This window comes from Rhinopithecus bieti, unplaced genomic scaffold (genome assembly GCF_001698545.2).
Source record: "Rhinopithecus bieti isolate Rb0 unplaced genomic scaffold, ASM169854v2 scaffold_7580, whole genome shotgun sequence".
Taxonomy (NCBI): domain Eukaryota; kingdom Metazoa; phylum Chordata; class Mammalia; order Primates; family Cercopithecidae; genus Rhinopithecus; species Rhinopithecus bieti.
In genome coordinates, this window is record NW_016805470.1 from 148,488 (window position 1) to 161,591 (window position 13,104).

The 13,104-nt window shown below is 48.6% G+C and overlaps 1 protein-coding gene across 1 annotated transcript in view; it reads right to left on the reverse strand.

The window, feature by feature from the left end:
• Positions 1–5,606, reverse strand: part of LOC108529969 (uncharacterized) — an 18,567-nt gene extending 12,961 nt beyond the window's left edge. Inside the window, exon 1 of the mRNA XM_017872528.1 lies at positions 5,563–5,606. The gene's annotated coding sequence lies outside the window, so the exon portion shown is untranslated. The remainder of the gene's footprint in view (positions 1–5,562) is intronic.
• Between the last annotated feature and the right edge of the window lie 7,498 nt (positions 5,607–13,104).

A 13,104-nucleotide genomic window follows, 5' to 3' on the forward strand; every position in this document is an offset into this window, starting at 1 on the left:
GTGGGTGGGTGGATGGGTGCGTGGGTTGATGGATGGATGGATGGATGGATGGATGGATGGATGGATGGGTGGGTGCCTGGATGGATGGATGGATGAATGGATGGGCAGGTGGGTGAATGGATGGATGGATGAAGAGATAGAAGAATGGAAGAAAGGAGGGAAGAACAAAGTGGTAGACAAACAGATGGACCCACTGCCACCATCTAAATCCAAACCACCATCATTTCTCACTGAAACACTGGGGACTCTCACTGGTCTTTCAGTTTCCACTGTTGCCACCAGTAGTCTCTTCTACTCAAAGCACTTAGGAATCTTTTGAATATGGAGTTATATCATGTCACTCCCCTGTTAAAATCCTTCCAGTGGCTTCCATATTCCTAACCCTGACCTCCAAACCCCTATAGGACACAGCCCCTGCTTATCCCTCTGATATCGTCTCCTCTCTGTCCTATGCTCTGAGTACTTGGGGAACCTGCCAAGCTCTCTCTCACCTCAGGACCTTTGAATCTGCTCTTCCCCTTTGCCTGGGACTCACTTGCCTGGATTTCTGTCAACCTAGTATCTTCTTAAGTCTTCCAATCTAGCTCTAATACCACATTCTCAAAGAGACCCTTCTTTACTTTGCCAGTTAAAATAGCCACCGTTGTGATCCTTAAAAGCAAAGGGGCCTGATCCAAACACCAATGCTTTGGCTGCTGAAACCCAACAGGCTCCTCAGAGCGTCATCCTCAGCTGGGGTGGTGATGCAGACCTCCCCCAAGTGCCCACCTACAAGCCTCCCTTCCCTGGGTGCTCACTCCTCCTCTCCATCAACTAAAGATCCTTCATGAATGGGCTTGTCTGGAACTGCCGCAATTAAACTATCAGAGCAACATTGGACCATTTGTTTACTATGGCACTTAGAGCTGGAATGGCTTGTTGTTTTGACTGTTTCTATTTTCAGCTCTATTTCCTAGGGGTAGTGGGGAGAGGGTAGGCAATGAATCCTGGTCTATTCAAGCAAAAAGATGCATCAGTGAAGCCTAGAATTTCAGAGTCACAGAATTCTAGCATCATTGTCATGGAATGTGAGAGCAGTGAAAATCTATAATTTTAGTTATAGGTTCCTAGATTCACGAGATTCTAGAATCTTAACGAAATTAGAATCTTAGAGTCAGACAAATTTAGACTCAAAGTCCTAGAGTGATGGACTCTGAGGAGACTCTCACTTTGTCTGCTCCATATCTCTTTCCCAGAAGATCTCTGGGTACCTTATCCACAACGTGCCCCCATACTGACCCACAGCCTGTCACTCTCTATTGTTTTAACTTTTCTTTATGGCACTGATCACCACCTGATATTTGATCTATTTCTCTGCTTATTTGCTTATTGCCTGTCTCCCTCACATGTGAGATTGAGGTCAGGAACTTTGCTTTGCTCACCGTTTAGAACAGTACTCAGAACAACGCCTGGCATGAAGTAAGGGCTAAAAAAAGAAGTGCCCATTCATCCAACAAATATTTATTGCATCCCTACTTCATGCTGGTGCCTCAGAGATGATCTTCTCTCAGGACGGGAAGCAGGTCTCATTTTGCATGCCAAATGCAATTGGCAGTAGATACCCAGAGCATGGTGTTGAAAAGACTTCTTGGTGTTCATCCAAGCTCTGTGGGGAAGGGCGATTGATGAGCAATGTCTGGCATGGACTCAGCCATGGGAAAAAGTGGCCATCTCTGCTCCGGCCTCCAACCCTGCACTGAAAAAAACTGAGGTCCACAAGAAGATACAGTGGACATGCGTAGGGTGCATAGCCAGAGTTAGAACCCCATCTTCAGTCTCCCCTCAGTGTTGGTTCCTGAGCCCAAGCCTCTCTCAAGCACCTGTGTGTACCCTTCCTTCCCCATCAGCCCTTAGGCTCTCCCTCCCCTGAGGCCTTCCTGGGATGAAGGGGCTGCTGGAGTCCCTGGCCCTGAACCCCAGCCTGGGAACCCAATTCTGGAACACTGCCTGAATGCACAAGCCAGTTATTTTTAAAAATCCAAAAAGAAGAGGAAGAAAGAGAAAGCTCACTGCTTCGGTCTCCGCACCAGCCCTGGCTGAGAGAATAGAGACTTGAAACGAACAAAGGGTTTCCTCAAACACAGCAGATCAAGGGCTTGGCTTATGTGGTAACCGGTAACCGACCACCGCGCTTTGTGACAAATCCTTCAGAAGGCAGCAGCCTCTGTTCCCTCCGCAGCCTTGGCAGGAGGAGGTGGAGGAGTAGGGGACACCCTTCCCCATCGCCCCCCAGCCCCAGTTGGGCTGCTTACAATCATGGACTTCGAGAACCCCTGACTGTTAGGACCTCAAAGGCCCTCACAGAGCATGGAGTCCAACCCGCTCTGGGTCAGCCAGGCAGGCAGAAGCCCTGGACCGGCTCAAGGTCACACTTTCCTCCTCCCTGGGTTCTCTTTCAAGGAGGTGGAGACCAGGGAAGTGCACCCAAGCCTCCGTTTCCTCTTGAACCCATCACAGCTGCCTGAAATGCCCTCTTGGAACTCTCCCAGCCACCAAGACTTCCTACTTTTTTTCCCTCCTGTGGATTTCTTCTTCCAAGTTGCCTGTGGGGTATGGTTTGACCCCCAGGTCTCCAGGGGTCAAACCATACCCCTGGAGGGGTACACAGCAGGTGTCTGCTGGTGGACTATGAGATCGCAGAAGGACTGCAGCCCACACTACACTCCAGGTTGGACAATAGCAGCTGACTCAGGTGCTGTGCCAAGCCCTTTACAGCAAGGCGTCCTGCAGGCACCGTGGCCACCCTACGATGCAGATAGGTATGGTTGTCCCCATTTTCCAGATAAGAAAGCCAAGGCTCCACAAGACTGAGTAAAGTCCCCAAGGGGGTTGGCAGAGATTGGCAGAGCTGATGCTTGAACTCGGAGTTGCCTGTCTTCTAAACCACACTCCTATTAACTGGTCTGCTCTGCCCCTCCCTCTGTGCATCAAAGGCAGGCAATGCTTCACCCCACTCTCAGGCACTGAGGAAGGCACCAGAGGGGCCGGGCTGGGAACAAGGGGCTTCCCTCCATGAGAGGCCATCGTGCTCAGAAGCCACACACTTGCACCTGCATGCAGGCTGCAGAACCCATCAGGTCTCCTCATCCACCCCTCCGTGTCAGCCTCTCTCCCCTGCCTCCTTCCTGACTTGCGATTTCTCTGGCTCTTTTCTACCCCATCTGTCAATCTGTGTCGTCTCCATTCTTGGGCCTCTCTCTCTCTTTATCATTTTCTGCCTCTAGCTCTGTCTCTTCCCCAGCCCTCCCCATTACTCTATTCCTATGTCTTCCCTTTTTGTCTCTCTGCATCTGTGTGCTACTTTCTCTCTCCTCAGCGTGCTTCCTCTTTCTCTCTCTTTCTCTCTTCTCCCCACCTCCCCCCGCCCATATTCTGTTTCTCCTTTAATACTCAGTATCCAGGGTTTCAGTGTCTCCATGTCTCTTCCCCCAGCTCATCTCTCCCTCTCTATTCTTACGCATCTCTCCCTTTCTCCCTAGCATTATCTCCCTCTCCCTCTTGCTCTCCCTCTGTCTCTGCTCTATCTTCCCTTGCTTTCCCTCCTGCCTCTCTTTCTGGGTATGTGTGGATGTGTATATGCCTTGTCTCTCTCTTTCCCTCTTTCTCTCTCTCTCTGTCTTTCTCCCTGCCCCTCTCCATCCCTCTGTCACTCTATCTCCCTCTCTTTGTCCTTGTCTCTCTTTCTCCTTCTCTGTCTCTTTCTGTCTTCCTCTCTGTTTTTTGTCTCTCTCTCTGTCCCTCTGTCTCTCTTTCTCTGTCTCTTCGTATCTCTCTGTATATCTCTCATCTCTGTCTCTCTGTCACTGCCACTGTCTCTGTCTCCCCTTCATCCCTGTCCCTGCTTCTCCCCGTCTCTCTCTGCCTGTCTCTCTAGCCTTCCTCACCTTCCCCTTGCCACCTTTCCTGGAGTGGCTCCTCTGTCACACCCCCACACTGACACACAATATTCCAGCAAATCCCAGCTTAGCTGTAGTGGGGAACAAGGAGGGATTGGTCAGGGGTATTCCAAAAAGTGGATTTCAGAAGGGGGGTGGGGTTGTTATGTTAAAGGAAACTGTGCCAGCCTCGTCCTTTTCTTCCTCAGAAATGACTGGTTGCTTTCCTGGGAGGCAGAAGAAAAAGTCCCTGAATAGAGATTTGAAGCAGTAAGCTCAGATTCCTTCTTTTTAATATTTATAAAGAGAGAAAGGGGATAATTTCAGGAAGATCATTTCAAGGCGAAAACCCACATATTTTCAATAGAATTATTCCAAAAGCCCCTTTCCGGCTCATTGGAGTGTATAATTTTGTAAGTTAAAGACACCGGGCCTGGTTTCCAAGTTCCCTAAAATGACGCAGCTAAGTAAGAGCCAGAAGGAAGTGAGATGAGAAGAAGAGGGGGAGGGTAGCAGAGGAGAGGGACAAGCTTGTCCCAGGGCTGAGGCCAAAGAGAGAGCAGCAACTGGCATACCTGCCCCGCCTCCTCTCCTTCACCTGTCTTCTCAACAAGCCAGCCAAACTCAGGGCAATACATGCTGTCAAATACCTGTTCCCAATCCTGAGACCTCTCTCCAGGTCCAGACCTACAGAGCCAAGTGCTGGTGCAGGTGGCCCATGGGTTCTTCAGGCAAGGTGTGTTCAGAGCTGTCCCCACCCCCGCCATCTTCCTCCCCAAACCGCCTCCATCCTTGACCTCTATTCAACCACCCCATTGCCCAAGCTGGCATCTGGGAGTCACGCTTGGGTCCTCCCTCACCCCTGCCCCTTCTAGTTAGTTGCCAAGTCCTGTTGATTCTACCCCCTTCATACCTGTGGGATCTCCTTACATCTGCATTTTCACTGCCCAAAGTGGGCCTCCACACCCCTGGCCTAGACCACAGAGAGGCTCCAGCAGGTCTCTGGGCCTCTTGCCTATATTCAAACTGATGGAGTGACCTTCACATCGTCCAGCTCTGAGGATGGCCCTGTCTTTCTCAGAAACAGTCATAACCCCCTGCCGCTGTCACCTCTAAGGTGAAGGCCAATTTCCCCCACCCTGGCATCCATGATCTAGCTACAACCTCATTTCCTTGTACCCACCATCCCATCACAAGTTCTCCACTGCGGCCAAAATGAGTCACTCTCTTCTGACTACCTGAAAAGAATAAGAATCATTTTTCGACTTCTAAGCCCTGGCTGTGGCTCCTCTCTTCTCCTGGAATGGCATCCTGCTGTCTTGGCCTGTGTTGCTCCCGCCCAACCTTAAGGTCCAGCTCAAATGGTCCTTGTGGTCCTCCTGGTCACAGGCTATCTTTCCTTCTCTTTGACCCATGACATTTCACTTTGGACAAGAGATAGGCTGTGTGGCCTGACAATAGGTGAGGTCCGTGGCTAAATAAGGAACAGGAAGTGGAGCTCACTCTCTGACATCCTCCCAAACCAAACCAAGTGAGATTTTGTGGTTATGCTGGGTGCCTAAAATTGTTACCAGGGTCCCCAGATAATACTTACTCTTATCACAGTAAATAGAAATGTCATCGCAAAAATCAGTGATTGAGTACTCACTGTGAGCCAGGCGCCTTGCTAAGTGCTCTTCATGTGTTATCTCACACAGTTCACAATAACCAGTGTGGTGAGGACTATCATCACCCCAGTGGTACCGATGAGGAAACTGAGACTCAGAGAGGGGGAGTGGCCAGCACAGCATCACTCTGTGAGCCAGAAAGCTCAGGACTCTGACCAGGCCAGCCCAATTATGGAATCCTTGCGTTTAACCTCAAACACACTGAAAATGCTGACATCTGAGTATTAGCAGGAACCGGGTGATGCAGTCCCTGACTCATCTCCCCCAAAGGAGGACCACATGCTGTGAGGCAATGGCCACAGCCCTTCCTTGGGCCCAGCTTCCCCATCTTCTCAAGGTCCAGTTCCTGTTTGAAAAACCTTTCAGAGGCTGGTTCTGAAATCCCAGAGACACAGTTTGTCTTCTTTTCCCTGGGGAAAGGCTCATCTGGGAGAGGCAGAGCTCAAAACTTCAAAGGAAGCCACAGGGACAAAAATGTCCCTCCTGCCTCTTGTCCCAGCACCAGTCTTGGTTTGACTTGGCCAAGAATGTTCCCTGGTCCACCTCTGAAAGTCTGCAGGGATGCTGCCAGCTATTCCCACTAAATTCTGCTTCCTCTGACCCCTGCTAAGAACTGACCCTTAATTCCCAGACTGTAGCTTCATCTCTTGCCAGGGCCTCTACACCAGCCTCTTCACTGGTCTCCCTGCTCCCACTCTAGGCCTTACCTGCAATGCAGCCTTGTCCTTTTAAACAAAAATCACAAGGTCTCTTTAGTTCTTAAAGCCCTCCGTGGGCTCTCATCACAGAATACAGGTCGAGCTGCTCATCCCAGCCCCCAGGCCCTGTGTGCTCTGATCCCCAGGCCTCCCTGGGCTCTGGCCACACCATCCTTCCAACAGGGCCTAGAACAAACCAGGTTCCTCTTCACCTCAAGGTCTTTGCTTTTGTGCTTTCCTGAATTGCTTTCCTGGCTTTTTCCTTCCTCTCTTTCAGTTCAAAAATCATACCTTCTCCAAGGCCTTTTCTGATCCCAATTATCCCTGGTACCTTCCTCCCTGCAGACATTCACACCAGTGATGCTGTTCATTTCCCTGTAATGTGCAGTTAGATATTTGAGTGCTTCTAATGTACTGTCCACTGTAGGAGTGACAGCCGCAAAATTGCAGACTAGGAAGCTCCAAGCTGTCATTCACCCCATGGAAGCATCAAGAAAACAACCAGAGACTGGCTTAGAACTAATATAGGAGCTCTGGAAAACAGTCAAAGNGGTCTCTGCTCTATCTTCCCTTGCTTTCCCTCCTGCCTCTCTTTCTGGGTATGTGTGGATGTGTATATGCCTTGTCTCTCTCTTTCCCTCTTTCTCTCTCTCTCTGTCTTTCTCCCTGCCCCTCTCCATCCCTCTGTCACTCTATCTCCCTCTCTTTGTCCTTGTCTCTCTTTCTCCTTCTCTGTCTCTTTCTGTCTTCCTCTCTGTTTTTTGTCTCTCTCTCTGTCCCTCTGTCTCTCTTTCTCTGTCTCTTCGTATCTCTCTGTATATCTCTCATCTCTGTCTCTCTGTCACTGCCACTGTCTCTGTCTCCCCTTCATCCCTGTCCCTGCTTCTCCCCGTCTCTCTCTGCCTGTCTCTCTAGCCTTCCTCACCTTCCCCTTGCCACCTTTCCTGGAGTGGCTCCTCTGTCACACCCCACACTGACACACAATATTCCAGCAAATCCCAGCTTAGCTGTAGTGGGGAACAAGGAGGGATTGGTCAGGGGTATTCCAAAAGTGGATTTCAGAAGGGGGGTGGGGTTGTTATGTTAAAGGAAACTGTGCCAGCCTCGTCCTTTTCTTCCTCAGAAATGACTGGTTGCTTTCCTGGGAGGCAGAAGAAAAGTCCCTGAATAGAGATTTGAAGCAGTAAGCTCAGATTCCTTCTTTTAATATTTATAAAGAGAGAAAGGGGATAATTTCAGGAAGATCATTTCAAGGCGAAAACCCACATATTTTCAATAGAATTATTCCAAAAGCCCCTTTCCGGCTCATTGGAGTGTATAATTTTGTAAGTTAAAGACACCGGGCCTGGTTTCCAAGTTCCCTAAAATGACGCAGCTAAGTAAGAGCCAGAAGGAAGTGAGATGAGAAGAAGAGGGGAGGGTAGCAGAGGAGAGGGACAAGCTTGTCCCAGGGCTGAGGCCAAAGAGAGAGCAGCAACTGGCATACCTGCCCCGCCTCCTCTCCTTCACCTGTCTTCTCAACAAGCCAGCCAAACTCAGGGCAATACATGCTGTCAAATACCTGTTCCCAATCCTGAGACCTCTCTCCAGGTCCAGACCTACAGAGCCAAGTGCTGGTGCAGGTGGCCCATGGGTTCTTCAGGCAAGGTGTGTTCAGAGCTGTCCCCACCCCGCCATCTTCCTCCCCAAACCGCCTCCATCCTTGACCTCTATTCAACCACCCCATTGCCCAAGCTGGCATCTGGGAGTCACGCTTGGGTCCTCCCTCACCCCTGCCCCTTCTAGTTAGTTGCCAAGTCCTGTTGATTCTACCCCTTCATACCTGTGGGATCTCCTTACATCTGCATTTTCACTGCCCAAAGTGGGCCTCCACACCCCTGGCCTAGACCACAGAGAGGCTCCAGCAGGTCTCTGGGCCTCTTGCCTATATTCAAACTGATGGAGTGACCTTCACATCGTCCAGCTCTGAGGATGGCCCTGTCTTTCTCAGAAACAGTCATAACCCCTGCCGCTGTCACCTCTAAGGTGAAGGCCAATTTCCCCACCCTGGCATCCATGATCTAGCTACAACCTCATTTCCTTGTACCCACCATCCCATCACAAGTTCTCCACTGCGGCCAAAATGAGTCACTCTCTTCTGACTACCTGAAAAGAATAAGAATCATTTTCGACTTCTAAGCCCTGGCTGTGGCTCCTCTCTTCTCCTGGAATGGCATCCTGCTGTCTTGGCCTGTGTTGCTCCCGCCCAACCTTAAGGTCCAGCTCAAATGGTCCTTGTGGTCCTCCTGGTCACAGGCTATCTTTCCTTCTCTTTGACCCATGACATTTCACTTTGGACAAGAGATAGGCTGTGTGGCCTGACAATAGGTGAGGTCCGTGGCTAAATAAGGAACAGGAAGTGGAGCTCACTCTCTGACATCCTCCCAAACCAAACCAAGTGAGATTTTGTGGTTATGCTGGGTGCCTAAAATTGTTACCAGGGTCCCCAGATAATACTTACTCTTATCACAGTAAATAGAAATGTCATCGCAAAATCAGTGATTGAGTACTCACTGTGAGCCAGGCGCCTTGCTAAGTGCTCTTCATGTGTTATCTCACACAGTTCACAATAACCAGTGTGGTGAGGACTATCATCACCCCAGTGGTACCGATGAGGAAACTGAGACTCAGAGAGGGGAGTGGCCAGCACAGCATCACTCTGTGAGCCAGAAAGCTCAGGACTCTGACCAGGCCAGCCCAATTATGGAATCCTTGCGTTTAACCTCAAACACACTGAAAATGCTGACATCTGAGTATTAGCAGGAACCGGGTGATGCAGTCCCTGACTCATCTCCCCAAAGGAGGACCACATGCTGTGAGGCAATGGCCACAGCCCTTCCTTGGGCCCAGCTTCCCCATCTTCTCAAGGTCCAGTTCCTGTTTGAAAACCTTTCAGAGGCTGGTTCTGAAATCCCAGAGACACAGTTTGTCTTCTTTTCCCTGGGGAAAGGCTCATCTGGGAGAGGCAGAGCTCAAAACTTCAAAGGAAGCCACAGGGACAAAATGTCCCTCCTGCCTCTTGTCCCAGCACCAGTCTTGGTTTGACTTGGCCAAGAATGTTCCCTGGTCCACCTCTGAAAGTCTGCAGGGATGCTGCCAGCTATTCCCACTAAATTCTGCTTCCTCTGACCCCTGCTAAGAACTGACCCTTAATTCCCAGACTGTAGCTTCATCTCTTGCCAGGGCCTCTACACCAGCCTCTTCACTGGTCTCCCTGCTCCCACTCTAGGCCTTACCTGCAATGCAGCCTTGTCCTTTTAAACAAAATCACAAGGTCTCTTTAGTTCTTAAAGCCCTCCGTGGGCTCTCATCACAGAATACAGGTCGAGCTGCTCATCCCAGCCCCAGGCCCTGTGTGCTCTGATCCCCAGGCCTCCCTGGGCTCTGGCCACACCATCCTTCCAACAGGGCCTAGAACAAACCAGGTTCCTCTTCACCTCAAGGTCTTTGCTTTTGTGCTTTCCTGAATTGCTTTCCTGGCTTTTCCTTCCTCTCTTTCAGTTCAAAATCATACCTTCTCCAAGGCCTTTTCTGATCCCAATTATCCCTGGTACCTTCCTCCCTGCAGACATTCACACCAGTGATGCTGTTCATTTCCCTGTAATGTGCAGTTAGATATTTGAGTGCTTCTAATGTACTGTCCACTGTAGGAGTGACAGCCGCAAAATTGCAGACTAGGAAGCTCCAAGCTGTCATTCACCCCATGGAAGCATCAAGAAAACAACCAGAGACTGGCTTAGAACTAATATAGGAGCTCTGGAAAACAGTCAAAGGTTTACAGCATCCAGGTGAACACCTAATCAAGAAAAAGCTACCTTCAAACAGTAGAAAAAGTTTTTTGGCATTTTTACTCCCTTTTGCCCAATCCCCTCTCTGGCAGAGCAGCCCATTTCCCTCCCTTGAGCCAGAGGGAGCAAGCCTGCCTTACTGGCAACACTCTAACTGGTCTGAGGCCTGCCTGGAGGACAGCTCTCTGTTTTATCTAACTAAAATGTCAGGTAGAGGGAAGCTAAGGGCACTGTTGGTGGAAGCTGCAGGGAGACTATAGACCCATAGATGACTGGGATAAGAGATTATGGGTGGACACACACAGTAGACCATCTGTGGCCCTAAGGAGAAGCTGAGTGCTGGGTAAGATTCTTTGAAAAAGTAAGACATTTAAAAGCAGCTGTACATATGGAAGAATTGAGTAAACCACATTTAGGAGCAGGCAAGATTCATTCTCAGAAAAGACCTGAGAAGACCTGAAGCTTTCACCTTGGTGAAGGACTGTGTAACACAAAGCCAGTTTGCAAAGCCTGGGAGAGGAAGCTGTTTTTTCACATGTCCAGTTTTCAACAACAACAACAACAAAACATAACATAGAAGTAGAAAACATGGCTCATTCAAAGAATAAAATAAATTGATGGGAACTATCCCTAAGGAAGCCCAGACATTGAACTTACTAGATAAAGACTTTGAAACAACCGTCTTAAAAATGCTCAAAGAGCTAAAGAAAACCATGGAAAATAACTAAAGGAAATCAGAAAATGATATGTGAACCAAATTATAATATCAACAAAGAGATAGAAATTATAAAAGGAACCAAATATAAATTATGGAGCTGAAAATACAGTAACCAAAATGAAAATTCACTAGAAGAGTTCAACAGTACATTGAGAGAAAACAAATAACAAAATTGCAAAAGTAAGTTCCTCATTACCAGTAATTAGTTTAAATGTAAATGGATTAAACTAGTCAAAAGGCATAAATTGACAGGATGAATTTTTTAAAATATCCAACTATATGCTGTCTACAAAAGACTCATTTTAGATATACATAGATCGAATGTGAAAACGAAAAAATATATTGCATACAAACAGTAATCAAACGAGATCTGAGATGGCTATCCTAATGCCACACAAAATAGACTTTAAGTCAAATATGTTTACAAGAGGCAAAGAACATTATATACTGACAAAAGTGTCAATTCATCAAAAAGATGTAACAATTACATACATATATGCACCAAATAGCAGAGTTCTAATGTATTATTCACCCTACTCCCCAAATGTTATTCCATGAGAGCAAGAACTGGATCTGGCTTGCTCACTGCTTTGCTCTCACACCAGCCATTTATTACTAACACACATTTGCTCAATTTCCACTATCCCCACTAGGTAACCACAGCGAAAGTGGACAGGTAGGGTCTGGGAATTGTCACCAAGCTTCAGGCAGGAGCTTGAATCTTGAAGCATCTGACAGGAGCTTGAACCTGACCATCTTCAGCTGTCCCAGCTGTCACCTCCAAAAATTTGAGATCCTTTCCTTGCTATCCATGGTCCAACCGTGAAGATAGGAGTGAAAGTGCTTAGGAATTGTGATAAACTCTAGTCTCCCCAGCCAAGCACTTCAGGGCTTGTGGCTGCACATCAGGGAATCCAGGGGACCAAGGGAGGTGCGTGGGTACACCATTGGAGTTGTCCAGGCCAGTGATACCCATGAGCACCCTGAAGCCCAGAGAGGGCAGGGAACCTGCTGAAAGTCACACAACAAGCTAATGGCAGAGCTACTGACTGCCCACCACCTCCTGTTTCTCTAAGTTGCCTTGGCAACTGCCTCAGGGACTGCCCATAGCATGCAATTTTCTAAGTTATCTCTTCTGCCCCTCCATTTCCCCTTTCATTTCTCCTTTTCTTCATGTTATTTTTTGTTCTCCAGCCCTATACCACACCAGGCCTCTCATGGCTTTTCCTAGATTTATGAGTTAGACCATCTCATTTGACCCCCACAATGACCCTGTGAAAGAAGCACCTTTTAAAGCCCCATTTTCCAGATGAGATAACTGAATCTCTGAGATAGAAAGAGGTCAGCCAGTGATGCCATGTGGCCCTAGAACCCTGCCCAGCCTCTTTACTCCAGGTTCCAAGGCCTTGTCTGCCCTCAAAAGTATCAAGAGATTTATTTAAGCAAAAAACATCATGTTCACTATGAGCTTCTTAAGGAATCCTTCTTCCAATTACAAAGACCCCTGGCTGTCTTTCTCCTGTGGATTTCCCCTTTCATTTCAGGATGACCATGAGGTATGAATGTTACCCTCCAAGCTGTAGCATGCAGGAAGGCTTGGGCCCAGACCTCAAGCTGAAGGCATTAGGGTGGGTGTGGGGTGTGCCCAGTTCTAGACAACTTCAACCTCAACAAGCTCAGTGCATTTGCCACTTGATAAGTGCTGAGCTGAATGGCTTGCAGGTGTTACCTCAAGTTCATGCTCATCATGCTTAATAAGGTCAAAACCCTTACTTTATTTTGCAGTGGAAGACACAGGTTCAGAAGGGAAAGTGGGTTGTACAAGAGCACTGATGGTCTGCTGGGCCTTGCTCTTAACCCCTTGTCTTGGATCATGGACCACAGGGTCTATGGGTGGTGGTGCATGCAAACCCTGAAGATGTACAGAAGGATTTTTCCAGGTTGCCTTGGCATCACTTGTTTTTTCTTCTAGGGAGTGAGGGGCAGGGAGAGTTGAGGTGGGAAAGCCCAGGATATTTTTGCTGAAACCACCTGTTCCAGGCCTACTTCTGAAGTGCCCTGATACACATAGGGGAGGGGGAAAACAGAGATGGTCCAGGGTCCAGTCAAAGTCAAGGGGCAAAGACGAGGGGCTCAGAACTCAGCATTAGGTCCATCAGTCAGGGATAGCAGCCTAAAACTGTGGTCAGCCAGAGGGTCTGGAGAAGGCTGGGTGGGATGGATGGGCAATGTTTCTAGAAGGAAGAAGGAGACTCTGGTTCACCCCCAGTGTGCAGGATG